We start from the raw sequence: 16,355 nt of genomic DNA, 5'->3' as shown, positions 1-16,355 counted from the left end.
GATATGAACTATTTCTTATTATTTGTAATCTCCTAGGACTTTTAAAATAGCCAGTGCTTCTAGCATGCGCTTCTACGCACGAACTGCCTACCAGGTGATGGGAGCAGGTCTTTGAAAGGGACGGTGGTGGGGGGATGGGGGTGGAGGGCAGAGCCCCTCCAGGCTTAAAATGCGGTGTCTGCTCAGGACAACAGGATTTCGTTCTTGAGAATATTCATATGGAACGTAGCTGTGATTATTCATAAAAGCAATGAAAGCTATATTTAGTGTAGCACAGTGCCCGGCACCTTGTGGGTAATAAATATTTATCGAGTGGGTGATGCGTGAATGTCTCTGGTGGTTTGTTCCCCTCTCTTGCTTTCTTCTGCCAGAAGGGAAATTAATAAACCCCAGTGGGTCTGTGGCCGGGTCTCTAAGACCTGATTGTATTTACTGACTCAGCATTCCTCCGGTGAATTAAGATGATGACTTGGGAGTGTTTACCAAATGGAAAGTGACCCTTTATTGAAGTCGAAAAGGCAAACACTTAACATAATGACCCTAATGATAACGGTACTAATTGAAACAGGGCTTTGTGGAGAGGGGAGTCACCCTTTCCCTATAATTAAAAAAAAAAAAAAAAGAATGAAGGAAAGAAAAAAGTTTTTTGCTGGATTTTACCGTGATTGCCCAGGACACCCACAGAACAGAATTAATTTCCAGAGTCATCACGGTTTCCTCCGGGGCCCCTGGGGCGAGGGTGCAGTTAGATGGCCGGGCGGGAGGGACGCTCTCTTCGGAGAGTGACCAGCAGGCTGTGTTGGTTTTCTGTCTCCTTTTTTTTTTCTTAGTTGAATATATTAGATGACATAGGTTAATAAAATTATATGGGTTTTGGGAGGTACAATTCTACAATACATTTTCTGTCTGTTGTGTGTTCTCCACCCCAAGTCAAGTCTCCCTCCATCACCACCTGTCCCCCTTTACCTTCCTCCTCCACCCCTACTCCCTCCCATAATCACCATGCTGTGGTCTGTGTCTGTGAGGGTTTTGTTTTCTTTTTCTTCCCCCCTTAATCCCTTGGTTGTCTGTTCGCTTCCTCTGGAGCTGACGGCTGCCCGGCCTGCCCAGGCTCATGGAGGGACGGCGCCAGCCGTCCGCCTTTCCTTTTCCGCCCTTCTCTCTCTTTCTGACTCCCCCTTCCCTCAGAGAGACAGGTTGCCCCATTGAATCCCGGGCCTCCTCCTGCAGACGAGCTCTCTCCAGACAGCTGCCTCGGGCGTAGGCTTACCTGTCTGGCCGTGTGATTATGAGAGCGTCCACTTTGCTAAGCCTCAGAGAAGAAAAGCACATCTGAGGTTATTGACCCACGCCAGTCAGCCATCTCTCTCTCTCTCTCTCTCTCTCTCTCTCTCCTCTTTAAACCAAGCAGCATGCGTGGTCAGCCTCCAGGAATCGCAGGAGGCAGCTGTGTGGTCGAGATCTGCACCCCCGAGGGCTAGCTTCGGCTTTGCTGGTTTAGACCAGGTTCCTAAAACGTGCTCCTCACTGCAATGTAGAGTAAATAGTTGTCAACTAGAGCAGTGGTCCCCAACGTTTTTTGGGCCACGGACCGGTTTAATGTCAGAAAATATTTTCACGGACCGGCCTTTAGGGTGGGACAGATAAATGTATCACGTGACTGAGACAAGCATCAAGAGTGAGTCTTAGACGAATGTAACAGAGGGAGTCTGGTCATTTTTAAAAAATAAAACATCGTTCAGACTTAAATATAAATAAAAACGGAAATAATGTAAGTTATTTATTCTTTCTCTGCAGACCGGTACCGAATGGCCCATGGACTGGTGCCGGTCTGTGGCCCGGGGGTTGGGGACCACTGAACTAGAGAATGAATGGGATAGACGGGAGAACAGAGGATGGAACCTTTCCCAAACCAGCCAATTCCCAGAATCCCTAACTTTTCTTTTTTTTAAGGAACACCTTATGAGACTGTTATTTTAGGAATCCTACTTTGGAAAGTTTTAGACCAGGCTATTTGCCCTTGATAGGGTTGCTGAGTGTCTCTGGGCTTTATTTTTCTCACCTGTATGTTAAGGGAGGTGGACAAGATAATTTCTGACTCTCCTTAGGACTTCCAAATCCCCACCCCACCCCCCCTTTTTTTTTTTAGGAGAGAGAGAGACAGACAGACAGAGACAGACAGACAGGAAAGGAGAGAGATGAGAAGCATCAACTCAGTTGTGGCACCTTGGTTGTTCATTGATTGTACTCCTGCCAGTAGCACAGGTTGGTGTGCCTTGACCGGGAGGCTACAGCAGAGCGAGGGACCCCTTCCTCAAGCCAGCGACCTTGGGCTTCAAGCCAGTGACCTTTGGGCTTAAGCCAGTGACCATGGGGCCATGTCTATGATCCCACACTCAAGCTGGTGAACCCTTGCTTAAGCTGGATGAGACTGCACTCAAGCCAGAGACTTCAGGATTTCGAACCTGGGTCTTCAGTATCCCAGGTTGACACTCTATCCACTGCGCTGTCGCCTGGTCAGGCCCAAATTCCTTCTTAATGGAAAGGCTTCAGGCACCACCCAACAGGACAGGTATTTGGGGGCCAAGGAGAGGCCCCTCCCATCCCTGCTAAGCACAGCAGCGTGTGGCCCCTTGGGTCTGGCCGCAGACAGGGCACCTGCTCTTCCCCAGGCAGGGCTTGTGCGGTTTAGCCTCCGCCGGGCTGCCTTTAGTGAGTCAGCTGTTTTATCGGCTGCCTCTGCCCCTTAGGGGCTGGTGTGACCCTCCTGCCGGTAGCACAGGCGGGTGTCAAGTGAGGGTGCTGAGGAGCCCCTGGAATCGGTCCGCCCTCTAGTGGAGTCCTGTGGTTGGCAGGCTCTTATGTTAAGCTGCATCTGTGAGTGACACTGTCCTCTTAGCCGAATGACCCCTCCCAGGTGCCTGTGTGCCTCCCAACAGCTCTGTCATGATCCAAAGGCAGGTGGGCACAGACCCTGGTGTGGTAACGGGCAAGGGCAGGGTGACACCGAGCAAAGGGACAACCTTTAGAACGATGGAGGACCATGGAGCATAGGGACTGTGTGACCTCTCAGGGTCTGGGTGTCCTTTCTGTGAAACTAGAAGGATGTTCCCTCAGGGCCCCCTCAAGTGTCACATCCCATCCAGACCCCATCTGTGAGCAGGAAGAAGACAGAGGCTTGATGCTTTAAGTCTCCAGCCCTGGGGACAGGGGTTCAAGCGACTACACGGCTTGTGGCCCAGGGGAAGCTGTCCCTGGGTGTCATCAGCCATTAAACACCCCGCCCAGGCACCTGGTGCCCTTGCTAGGGAAGTGGTCCTGGGCCAGACATTTATGTGCTCACGAGATAGATAGAAAGAGAGGCCCAGATTAGTGAACTGCAAGTTGCTGAGTGTCTACTCTGGATGTGATGGCGCTCGCCCGCACATTTGCGCTGTGCTCTATTTCCCTGGCGGGGTCTTGAGTGGGCTCAGGTTTAAAGGACGTCATGCTTTCCAGGACTTGGGAGCTGGGGTTGTGATGAGATCCTGTTCACTCTGACTTTTGACAGCACCCGAGTCCCTTCAAGCCAGGTCGTCTGGGCGGGAAGGGCTTGGGACAAGTCGCAGGAAGGCGAATGAATGAACAAGGTCATCTAGGTGGAGAAAAGAAGTCCTACAATATGCAGGAGGGCCAGGACCTCCGGGACAAATATATATATTTACATCGACATATGTCTGTATCTCCATGTGAACCTTGGGTCTGTTTTTAGTCCCCACTGGTGGGGACTATTTCTGTCTTTTTCCTTCAGGCTGCCCGCCTGCCGGCTCAGGCTCAGGAGATGGACCCTGGCAAAAGCGCAGGCCAGTGGGGACCACTCGCATATTCCTTAGGAAGGCCCTGTCCTCAGGGTTCCTTCCTGCACAGAAAACATTCTCTGTGGCTTTCAGGACCCAGCACCATCCAGGGGGACGCCTTGAAGTCGCATGTCATCTGGAGGGGGTTGGATCACTCTCTCAGTTCTGTAACAAAAGCCTATCCTCCTATGTGTCGCAGTCCTTGTGCCTGAAACAGTCATGCTGGGACTCAGTTTGTGAGCCCTTCGACTCAGGGAGGACTCTCCTGATAGGTGCCTCCTGGATTCCATGGTGGGGAGACAGCTCTGAGGGTGTCTGTGCTTTGAGAAAAGAAGGCTCCTCACTGAATGACCCTGGGCAGATACCTTCCCTCCTCTGGGCATCCAGAACCCAGCTGTGACGGGCAGGTGTCAGAGGCTTCTGTCTTTGACCCTACGTCAACGCGGCAGGTGACCAGAGGTCAGCAAGGACGGCACCGACCCTGGGCTGGGCCGTGAGGCTGCCCCTACATCTCCGTTTTCCTGGGGACTTTAAAAGGCTGTTGTTATTCGTGTTTGGGAAAGGTCAGCTGTCAGAGATAAATCCCACACTGTATGGCTGTCTTATCCTGACGTTCCCCAAAGGATGAATGAGAAACTGAGGGAGGACTAGGGACTCCTGGGAGGGGACAGTTCCGTCTCCTGTGGTCCCACCAGGCTTTGGTGCTTTCCCTCAGGGCTCAGGTGTCCCCTGTTCTGGGCAGGCTCCTCCTAACATGTCATCTCCTGTACACACTGAAAACGTTAGCATCGTCCTGGGGATACCCACGCTGTAGGGGTGCAGACAGCTGAATGACTTGTTCACTTGGCGATGAAAGCTCTGGCTTCCCTCGCACGGTCTGCGGCCCATCTGCACTCTAGTCCACGGGAGCCCCATGAGGGCCATGGGGCCCCAGTACCCCCCTTCCTTCCGATGTCCTTAGATTCTCAGTCTCAATATCAGAGGCAGGATTGTTCCTCTGTCATGGGGCTTGAGTAGCCTCTGCCTGATGGGTCTTGTACCTTCCCGGAGAACTCGCTTCAAATGTCTCTCCACCCCCCAAACTGCAGGGGTGAAAGGTCAGAGAAATGCCCACGTGACAATCCAGGGTTGGTCCACAGGTCCTACTTAGTCAGTTGGCCACTTGTGCGCCCCCGGTGCCCCTCAGCCTTTCCCGTGTTCCCAGCTTATGGCTGCCACGCTTGTGGGTAGGTACGCGCCACACTGGGTTCTCTCTGAGATGGATTCTTTTTGCTGTTGCCCTAGTAACAGAATTATTAAGCCGAGTGGCAGCCTGGGTGTATCTATGCCTGGTGAGGTAATGTCTGTCACATCTAGCCTCCCCATTCCCACCCCCATGCCCTGGCTCCGGGCCCTCCGTACCTCCCTAGACCCGTGTGCCCGTCTCCTCCCTGGCCTCTGTGACTTCCGCCCACCTCCCCACTCCACAAGGGCTCTTGCTGAGGCTCAGAGACCCCGCCCTGGCCAGCTCCCCATGTGCCTGAGCTCCCCACGGCAATTTCCATAGCCCCTGGAGATGTGTGGTCCAGCAGGGAGCCTGTGGCCGTGGCTGTCGCTGTAGGCAGGGACGGCATAGAGCCAGCAGGCCCTAGAAAGGGACTCCAGTCCAGGGGACAGGAGGGGCTGGTGGGAGGGGAGGTCACACAGTGTCATGTTTAAGCCTAAGGGTTTGGAAATCAGGCTGCCTATGAAATCTCCTTTCTCACGAAATGGCCGCGTGACTTCGGGCAGGTTTCTGAACCTTCCTAAACCTCAGTTCCCTCAAATGCCGAGTGGAGATCATGATAGTACCCTCCCCATAAGGGTGTCTCCGCCCAATTGCAGGCCAGCTTCTAGAGCTCAGCTTCGCACCCTTAAACACAGACATGCACCAAGAACGTGAGCTGGGCTGATGGGGGCAGAGGAGGGGGAAGTGGCGGCACGAACCTGGGACGGACGGTGGCTCCTGATGGGGCGAGGGCGTGCCCATCGTGCAGAAGGCACAGCCAGTGCAGAGGCACAGGTTTGTGGGAATGATGACAATGACACTGTCATGGTGGGGCTTGGGGGTTTGATGAGTCGCAGCTCACTGTGGCCGATTCTTACTGAGCGCCCGGCCCTGTGGCTAAGCACATTACTTACATTATCTCTTACACGTTTAGTGTTATACACACGGCAAAGATAAGCGAGGTGCCCGCAGTTATTAAGTTAGCAAAGCTGGGGTTTGAATCCAGGTCTCTGCGTCTCCAAAGGCTCTTAAATATCTTCAGTGCAGTGAAGAAACCAGTCCTGATGTGTGTGTGTGTGTGTGAATGTGTGTGTGCATACACACACTTTTGTGATTAGATGGTCTTTGGGAACTCGCTGGTCTGCTTCCTCTCTTCTCCTCTGGAGTCCCTTGTATGTAAATGTGGTCCCTAGACTTGGGAACTTCCTTTATGACACCTGAGCCCGTGATCAGAGTACAGTACTGACTCAGGACTCACCTGTCATTCCACGTGACCTTGTAGCCACACTCCCAATCCACACCCGCCCCAGAACCCGAAAAAATAAATGTGCTGTTTCTAAGTAGGTCTGGAGTTTTCTTTTTTTATTAATTTTTTTTTTTTTGTATTTTTCTGAAGCTGGAAACGGGGAGAGACAGTCAGACAGACTCCCGCATGTGCCCGACCGGAATCCACCCGGCACGCCCACCAGGGGCAACGCTCTGCCCACCAGGGGGCGATGCTCTGCCCCTCCGGGGCATTGCTCTGCCGTGACCAGAGCCACTCTAGCGCCTGGGGCAGAGGCCAAGGAGCCATCCCCAGAGCCCGGGCCATCTTTGCTCCAATGGAGCCTTGGCTGCGGGAGGGGAAGAGAGAGACAGAGAGGAAGGGGGGGTGGAGAAGCAAATGGGCGCTTCTCCTATGTGCCCTGGCCGGGAATCGAATCCGGGTCCCCTGCACGCCAGGCTGACGCTCTACCGCTGAGCCAACCGGCCAGGGCCTTTTATTAATTTTTAATTTAAAATTTTTTTTCTGAAGTGAGAAGGGAAACAGAGAGACGGACTGCCGTATGCCCCTGACTGGGATGCACCCGGCATGCCCGCCAGGGGGTGATGCTCTGCCCATCTGGGGCGTTGCTCTGTTGTGGCTGGAGCTATTCTAGCACCTGAGGTGGAGGCCATGGAGCTGTCCTCAGCACCCTGGACAACTTTGCTGCAATGAAGCCTTGGCTGTGTTAGGGGAAGAGAGAGACAGAGAGAAAGGAGAGGGGGAAGGGTGGAGAAGCAGATAGGCGTTTCTCCTGTGTGCCCTGGCTGAGAATTGAACCCAGGACTTCCACATGCCAGGCTGATGCTCTACCACTGAGCAAACTGGCCAGGGCCCAGTCTGGTGTTTTCTTAGTTGGGATAGACCAGAGGTCGGGAACCTTTTTGGCTGAGACAGCCATGAACGCCACATATTTTAAAATGTAATTCCCTGAGAGCCATACAATATGTTTAACACTAAATACAAGTAAATGTGTGCATTTTATGTAAGACCAACACTTTTAAAGTACAATAAGTCTGAATTCTTTTTAATAATGTTGTTGTGCTGTTGCTAACCAACAATGAATAAAGTACTTCTTACCATTAATGCGACTTCTGGGGCTGCATGGTTTTGTTGATGGCTTTGTAGTCTGGTTGATACATGATGAGGTTAAGCTTCATGCAGGCATTGAGACTTCCATCCGTTAAATGTGATCGTAGGTTGGTCTTAACATTCTTTAGATGTGAGAAGACTGCTCACATGCATATGTAGAGCCAAACATTGTCAGTACAGCAATACTCACACGCTGCAGTGTGTGGTATGTGATGGGAATCACGTTCCAAATTTGACAATCAGCTGGTCCGCAGGTTGAAGTTTTTTCATTTCTCCCCACTTGTGTTTACTCACCAACTCTGCTTGCTGTCGTACAAGTCTTTCCAAATCTTCATTCAGTGACTTGAACTTATTCACCCACATGTCTGAGCCTTCAGGTCAGCAGCTTGTAGCTCAAAATCTCTGATGGAGACACCGAGGATGTAACTCAGGTCAGCGCTGTCCACTGCACACTCGTGTGGATGGGTGATGAACTTAAAAAGACAAGTGCGCTCACAAAATTCTCCAAAGCATGCTTTGAATGTCTGCAGGAGATTAGATGTGAAGCCCACTAGCTGCTGGAGATCAAGATGTTGAGCAGGGTCACTTGCTGTGCATGCATCTTTAAACTCTCCCAGTTTTTCAAAGTGTAGTAAACGACCTGTTTCAATGTCCGCGATGAAGAGTTCCAGCTTGTTTTCAAAAGCAAACACTGCTTGTTGAAGGGATAAGACTGTATTTCCAAAGCCTTGCATTTTTACATTGAGCTGGTTCAGATGTTCAGTCATGTTCATGAGATAGTAGAATTTCAGGAGCCACTCAGTGTTAGCTAACTCAGGATGCTCCATGTTTTTTATTTCAAGAAAAGTCCGGATTTCACTCAGACAAACCGCGAAACGGCTGAGCACCTTCCCTCTTGACAACCAATGCACATTGCTGTGCAGAAGCAGACCAGGATAATTATTCCCAACTTCATCCAGCAGTGTTTTAAACTGGCAATCATTTAAAGCTCAGGCAACAATAAAGTTGACCACCCGAATGACCAGCAACATTACCTCACCAAGCTGCTCACCGGACACCTGAGCACAAAGTGCCTCCTGATGTAGGATGCAGTGAAAACTTAGGATGGGTCTCTTCATGTTCATGAAGAAGCACTACAAATCCTCTGTTTTTCCCCGCCATGCACGGAGCACCATCAGTACACACTGAAATAAGTTTATCCATCGGTAGATTTTTTTCTTTAGCGAACTCAGTGAAAGACTTGAATAAATCCTCACCTCTTGTTGTCTCTTTCATAAGCAAAACAGCAAGACTTTCCTCATGTAGTGTGTCACTGACAGCATACCTTGCAATCACGCTGAACTGGGATAAATGGCTTACGTCTGTTGACTTATCCAAGCGAGAGAAAAGAATGGTGCTGCATTTATGTCCTTCACTTGTGTTGCTTCAATTTGATTTGCCATCATGATGGTACGATCGTGAACAGTTCTTGCCAACAGAGGTGTGTCTTTTATTTGTTTGATTATCTTGTCTTTATCCGAAAAGTCGTCAAAAAGTTCATTGGCAACATCAAGCATGAATGTTTTGGCATACTCCCGATCTGTGAATGGCTTTCTGTTTCTCACAATACCTAAAGCATCAGCAAAGCTAGCTGAATTCCAGTCACCTTGTTGGGTCCAAACACGGAATTGCTGCTGACTAGCTTGCACTCTGCACAGTAGCTCTTGACATGCTTTCTTCCTGCTGTCCCCCGCTGGATATTTTGATGCAAATGTAGTATGGCATGTGTTGAAGTGCCACTTTATATTTGACTGTTTCATCGATGCAATTTTATCATTGCATATTAGACACACTGCAGAACCTGCTCTCTCCACAAAGGTGAATTCCTCTGTCCATTCCTGCTGAAAAGTATGATACTCCTCATCTTTTTTTCTTTTAGCCATCTTCTTCATCAAAAGGGTTTCTGCAATTAGCTAGCTGACTACTTGATTAAAAGGAGGGAAGTTTACTTCCTGACCTCACAACGACCCACCCATGTACGTTATGCATTATCCAATAAAAATTTGGTGTTGTCCCGGAGGACAGCTATGATTGGCTCCAGCCACTCACAACCATGAACATGAGTGGTAGGAAATGAATGGATTATAATACATGAGAATGTTTTATATTTTTAACATTATTATTTTTTTATTAAAGATTTGTCTTTAAGCCAGATGCAGCCATCAAAAGAGCCACATCTGGCTTGCGAGCCATAGGTTCCCGACCCCTGGGATAGACTGATACACCAGGGCACAATGTGTTGGTGGTTTTTTTTTTTTGTATTTTTCTGAAGCTGGAAACGGGGAGAGACAGTCAGACAGACTCCCGCATGTGCCCGACTGGGATCCACCTGGCACGCCCTCCAGGGGCGACGCTCTGCCCACCAGGGGGCGATGCTCTGCCCACCAGGGGGCGATGCTCTGCCCCTCCGGGGGGTTGCTCTGCTGTGACCAGAGCCACTCTAGCACCTGGGGCAGAGGCCAAGGAGCCATCCCCAGCGCCTGGGCCATCTTTGCTCCAATGGAGCCTTGGCTGCGGGAGGGGAAGAGAGAGACAGAGAGGAAGGGGGGGGGAGAAGCAAGTGGGCGTTTCTCCTATGTGCCCTGGCTGGGAATCGAACCCGGGTCCCCTGCACGCCAGGCCGACGCTCTACCGCTGAGCCAACCAGCCAGGGCCGTTGGGTGTTTTTAAGAGAAGTTTTCTGTTCTTTTAATAACAATGTTGCAATGTGGCCACTCAGAAGCATTGCCCCCTGTATCATTCCAGGAACATGCACTTTCAATAACCTGAATACAGGTTTCAATTGTATTTAATTAAGCCCCAGACCAACAAAGATGCACATTTAATACTCCGAGTAAACGCTTTGACATGTTCCCTGGGAAGATAAACAGTTGAAACACCTTTCCGCGCTCCGCTCCATGCTTTGAGGTAATTAAGATTAGTTGCCATAGAGAGACGTGAGAAATCTATCATCCATTTCATGTTTAGGAAACTCACTTAATTGAATATTCAGGTCCACCACGCCTACCCAGACCCAGATACCTATTCATGTGCCAGGTATGCAGCCCGCATAGGTGAGCTCTCTAACTGCCTTCCTTTGTAGGCGAGCTCTCTAACTGTGCCCTGCCACTCCCCAGGGACATTCAGCGGCTCACCATTGTCCTGTGTAGGGATGATGTTCAATCTTCTTAACACGTGACGGACAGTCCAGTCTTCGAGATCTGACCCCACTCCCTTCCCCAGCTCATTTGTCACCCCTGGGCCCTGTGGGGGGTGCTGGCTGGTGCCTTTGACACTTGGTGTCAGTCACTTTCAGGTCCTCTTTCTCACACTTGGTTGGCTTTGCAGTTCCCACCTGCTCTTTGAGACTGTATTCTGCTCCCCATCCCATTGAAATGCTGGGTCTCTTTGGATACCACCAGACAGAATCACCCAGGATTTCCTGGGCTTTTCATTTTCACTTCCATGATAATTCGTATCATCATGTACCACAATGACTCATTTTCCTGTTAGACGGGTGCTCCCTGGTGCCCAGGGATCTTGTGTGTTATAGGATGCTGAGCTCAGAGTGGGTGGTCCTGATCACTCTTGTGTGTGTATGTGTGTGTGTGTGAGAGAGAGAGAGAGACAGAGAGAGAGAGAGAGAGACAGAGACAGAGGGAGACAGAGAGAGGGACAGAGAGAGGGACAGATAGGGACAGAGAGACAGGAAGGGAGAGAGATGAGAGTCATTAAGTCTTCTCTGTGGCACCTTAGTTGTTCATTGATTGCTTTCTCATATGTGCCTTGACCAGGGGGCTACAACAGAGTGAATGACCCCTTGCTTAAACCAGTGACCTTGGGCTCAAGCCAGCCACCATGGGTCATGTCTATGATTCCATGCTCAAGCCAGTGACCCCATGCTCAAGCTAATGACCCCGCACTCAAGCTAATGATCCTGCACTCAAGCTGGATGAGCCCATGCTCAAGCTGGCGACCTTGGGGTTTTGAACCTGGATCCTCTGTGTCCCAGTTCAATGCTCTATCCACTGTGCCACTGTGCCACTGCGCCACTGCCTGGTCAGGCAGTTCTGCCCACTCTTGTTGAAGGAAGTTCAGATCATGGTGTTACATTGCTAGTTAACAGGAGGCGTCATACATCAAAGAGGTTGTTTTTTGTTAAAGGAATGAAAATTATCTGACCCCGGTCTTTTCTGGGGCCGCAAATAAAAGTCCCACAGTGTCCTGTCAAAGGAGGGTTATCTTTGCATATGGGGCAGCGAGAGCAGGAAGCTCATCCAGGGTTTACGGCTGCCTTTGGTTAACAGGTACGAAGGTCAAGTTAGAGGCCACAAAAAAGCACCACTTCCTTCAGGAGGTTGATAGCATCCTCCTATAAAGGATCTGAATACTCAATACTGGGGGTCTGAGTGTGTGCTTCCAACATGAACTTGGGAATCAGGTGGACCTGACTGTCCACTATGTGACTGGCAACTTACTGAACTTGTCCTTCGTTTTACCTGTAAAGTGGAGAGAATCGTTGTTTTATGCCTAAGGTCGTTTGAGCATAAGTGAAAATACTCAAGCCCTATGATTAGGGCATCTGACCTATAAGAAAGTGTTAAAAAATAGCTATTATTTCCATTTGATTTGCAGTGGTTATGAGTTATTAATAAAGTGTACCATAGCCATACAAAATACTACAATTGTGTAAGTTCCCCCAAAGAACCAGCCAAATGCAGTACTAATAACTCACTGGGCTGGTGACTTAGAATGTCACTTGTCATTAGTTGTTTGACGGCTCCCAGAGGTGAAAGCCACTTTCAGAAGGATTACAAAGCACCAGCTCTGTTGAGGTGACCAGGTTGCTCAGAGATACCTGAGTGTCTGGGACCAGCGGACGAGGCTCCCAGACCGAATAGTCCGAGAACGGGTTTGGTGAGGCCGGGCGCAGCCACGCGGAGCAACGCACGCCAGTGTGAGACCATTGCCCCCTTCTGCTTGGGCAACTCTTGACAATGAACTTTCTCAGGTCCATTCCATAAAGACGACTTCGGAAGCTGCCTCTTGACTCTTCCCTGATCCGACCCGTAACTCCTGAAGCTTCCACTTGTTTTGACCACGAAAGTGCATGTCTGTAATTTCTGTTGAATAGAGCCGACAAGACTGAGATCTCATGACCTTTGCAGCTTTCTTAAACATTCTTCCCTGTGATTGTGTGTTGACGCAGAGGAAAGTCTCTTTATTCGATGTACTCTGCTTTTAGTCTTTGTTTCCTTCTCTCTCTCTTTTTTATTTTTTTTAAATTTGTTTTTATTTCTGTATTTTTCTGAAGTGAGAAGCGAGGAGGCAGTCAGACAGACTCGTGCATGTGCCTGACTGGGATCCACCCAGCATGCCCACCAGGGGGCGATGCTCTGCCCATCTGGAGCGTTGCTCCGTTGCAACTGGAGCCATTCTAGCGCCTGAGGCAGAGGCCATGGAGCCATCCTCAGCTCCGGGGCCAACTTTGCTCCCATGGAGCCTTGGCTGCGGGAGAGGAAGAGAGAGATAGAGAGGAAGGAGAGGGGGAGGGGTGAAGAAGCAGATGGGCGCTTCTCCTGTGTGCCCTGGCCGGGAATCAAACCCAGGACTTCCACACTCCAGGCTGACGCTCTACCACTGAGAAAACTGGCCAGGGCTCTCTTTCTCTTTTTTTAAAGGGAAGAGGTTTGTAAAGACAAAGCATACTCAAGTCTGAATAGAGGAGGGAAGTTGTATGTGTCAAGGTCTGTGAAGGGAGCTGAGGTTGCAGGAAATTGCTAGGGTGTCCATCCCTATGGGTGTCATGAGTGCTAGAGAATGGCCCAAAGCCCTCCCTAAACCTTTGCGAGGCCAGTGCTCCATCAGAGGCTGCAGAGATGCTGGCTGTGACCCTTTTCTCCACCTCTTCTCGCTCTGCCCCCCACCCCCCACCCCCCACCGAAAACCTAGGGGCAGGCTGCTTGGGATGGACTCGGAAGTCTAGGTGGAAAGAGCTTGTGACTGGAAATTTGGGGACCCGAGTCTCTGCCCTGGTGATTTTATAAGCTCGCTGTGCAACCTTGGACAGATGTTTCAGTCCCCTGGCTTCCTTTTTATCTTCTGCAAGACACGGGAGCCATGACTCTGCCTGCTGTTCTGGGGAGGCAAGCCCAGGAAGATTCTAACTTTATTTTATTTTTATTTATTCATTTTTTAGAAAGGAGAGAGAGAGGAGAGAGAGAAGGGGGGGGGAGGAGCAGGAAGCATCAACTCTCATATGTGCCTTGACCAGGCAAGCCCAGGGTTTCGAACCGGCGATCTCAGCATTTCCAGGTCGACACTTTATCCACTGCGCCACCACAGGTCAGGCAAGCCCAGGAAGATTCTAGCGTGCCGCAGACAAGGTCGGATGCAAGCTTTTTGTTTTGGGCACACAGCTCAAGGATGCACGTTTGGGGTGATGGGCAGAGTGAATGGATGCAGAGACTGTGTGGGGGTGGGCGTGGTGACCTGTGAGGGAAAGGGACCAAAGATGTTCACTAGTGACAGTGTCTGATCAGAGAAGCACTTAGTTACTCGTCTTTGGGATCCTAAAGGACCCCCACAAGGATGGGGCTTCAGGAGTTGTTTAGAAGAGGACAGGAGACGCATGTCTGGGCCTCAGTGAGAGGAAATAGCTGTTTACAGAGCTCCGCTCTCCCCCGCAGTGCCGTGGGCAGCACACTACCCCACCTCCCAGTTCGTATGAACTCCAAGGGAGTCAGGGCTTTAGAGCGGGAGAGCCCCTTGGGAATCACTCGTTCCGGCCCCTGCTCCTACGGGCAAGGACATGAATTGGTCCAAAGTTGTGAGCACCTTGGATACTGCCAGTTAGGACACAGTCTCTTGGCTCTAGGCCTGCCCTTGGTGCCTGGCAGGACTCCACGTTACTTGCCAAGGCATATCCAGTGATCCCCTCTCCTCCCCTCCCCTTCCCTCCCGGATTTGCTGAGCTGCAAGCGTATGGTTCTACCTGGACCGAAGGTGGTGAGGTGCAGCTGAGTGAGTACCAAGATGTGGGGCTCATGGACCCAGGGTGGATCCTGTCTCCGGCTCTTACCCAAGATGTGCGGCAACGAGCTCGACTCGGAACCCTTTCTGTCGGGAGGTGGTAACAGGATCTACCACAGGTGACAGGAAGCCGCAAGACCCAGCCTCAGCCCTGCGGGTGGCGGACCATCGGCGGGGACTACCTCCCGGTCCCTTTCTCGCCCCCTCATCAACGCCACTGTTGTGAGAGAAATTGGAAACTTCCTGTTAACCCTGAAAGAAGCAAAGGCCTGTGAATGGGAGCCGAAGACAGCGCTCGGTCCGCCCGTCTGTAACGGAACCCTTTGTCTTGTTCCGAAAGTAATGCCCTCACACCCGCGTCTCTAAGAAACGGCATGCACATTAGTGCCAGTTGCTGTGGAAATGATGGTCTCTGCGGTTGTCACCAAGGGAGGAAACAGTGTGTGGATGAGTACCTGTTTGGTGTTCTTGTCCCAGACAGTGCCGTCCCCTAGATCCGAAGATTCTAGTGTGCCGCAGACGAGGTCGGATGCAGGCTTTATGCTGTGGGCACACGGCTCAAGGATGCACGTTTGGGGTGATGGGCAGAGGTGAATGGATGCAGAGACTGTGTGGGGGTGGGTATGGTGACCTGTGAGGGAAAGGGACCAAAGACGTTCACTAGTGACAGTGTCTGATCAGAGAAGCACTTGGTTACTCGTCCTTGGGGTCCTAAAGGACCCCCACAAGGATGGGGCTTCAGGAGTTGTTTAGAGAACAGGAGATGCACATCTGAGCCTCAGTGAGAGGAGATAGGTCTTCCCGGAATGCTGGGCTGCTTGGAAGCCGGCTCAGGGGCTGGTGGGAGTCAGGCTCCGTGGGGGGCGCCGGACTGCTCAGTGTTGGCCGGCCTGTGATCTACACTCTCCATTTAGACAGGAAGAGAGAGGTCTTCCTTCTCATCAGAGAATGGCACTAACAGTGTTCTGGCGGAGAGAGCCAACTCTTAGCCACTGACCTGAGCACCGGTGTTTTTTAAAAGAGGGCTCTCAAAACTTAACCGTTTCAACCTCGAAGCCAACTCGTTTATGGCTTGTTTCCTTCTCTCCTCTCTTTTGAAATCTACTAGCGTGATGAAAATGTGTTCTGCAAGGAAGGACTCAGATGGTCTGGAGTTTGGTGGAACCGCTGAGAGCATCCTGTCCCAAAGACACGGTGGAAGAGGGACAGGGGCAGGGGAGGAAAAACGCGGCAAAAGTCTGTTCTCGGACATTAGGAATTCCAGCGCCTCGATTTTTGAGTGTCTTGGCGGGAGTCTTGTATGGAGAGCAGTGCAGAGCTGGGCACATTTTATCCCGGGTGGGTGAACTACATAGATAAAGCACAGGTGGAGAAGTAGCCCTTGGTTAACGCTGGGACAGCGCGGTGGAGTTACAGCAACAGCCCCCATTCCGGGGAAAGTGCCCGCTTCCTGTTCCGGACACGGGTGTCGTAAGGCCTCTTAAAAGTAGGTGATGTACAAGGTTCTTTTTATTTGGGGATGAATGAAGATTAATTGGTCTGGCTTTGGAACCTCATTCCCCACTGTTCCTCCTCCCACAGCCTTCATCTCAGCCAAGCGGGTCTGCTCATTATTCCTTCCGTCTGGACAGACCGCAGGTCCCGCCTCTGTGCCGGTCTTCGTCTGGCGACACCTGCTTCTCTCCCTCCACCGGGAACCTGCCCTCCTTCAGGACTAGCTTCCTGGGGGGACGGTGGCCTTGAACACCCACCCAGCTTTCCTCTTTTTTCGGTCATCTCTTCTTGTCTTCATTTCTCTTCTAGCTGTTGGTACCTGTGTGATTTACTG

At 51.0% G+C, this 16,355-nt stretch overlaps 1 protein-coding gene across 3 annotated transcripts in view; it reads left to right on the top strand.

Moving 5' to 3' along the window:
• RXRG (retinoid X receptor gamma) overlaps positions 1–16,355 on the top strand; it is a 150,822-nt gene that overhangs the window by 45,803 nt on the left and 88,664 nt on the right. The gene's annotated exons all lie outside the window — the stretch shown is intronic.

This window comes from Saccopteryx leptura, chromosome 2 (assembly GCF_036850995.1).
Source record: "Saccopteryx leptura isolate mSacLep1 chromosome 2, mSacLep1_pri_phased_curated, whole genome shotgun sequence".
In the NCBI taxonomy this organism is placed as follows: domain Eukaryota; kingdom Metazoa; phylum Chordata; class Mammalia; order Chiroptera; family Emballonuridae; genus Saccopteryx; species Saccopteryx leptura.
Note: the sequence above shows the minus strand (reverse complement) of the source record. Positions and strands in the feature narration are given on the sequence as shown.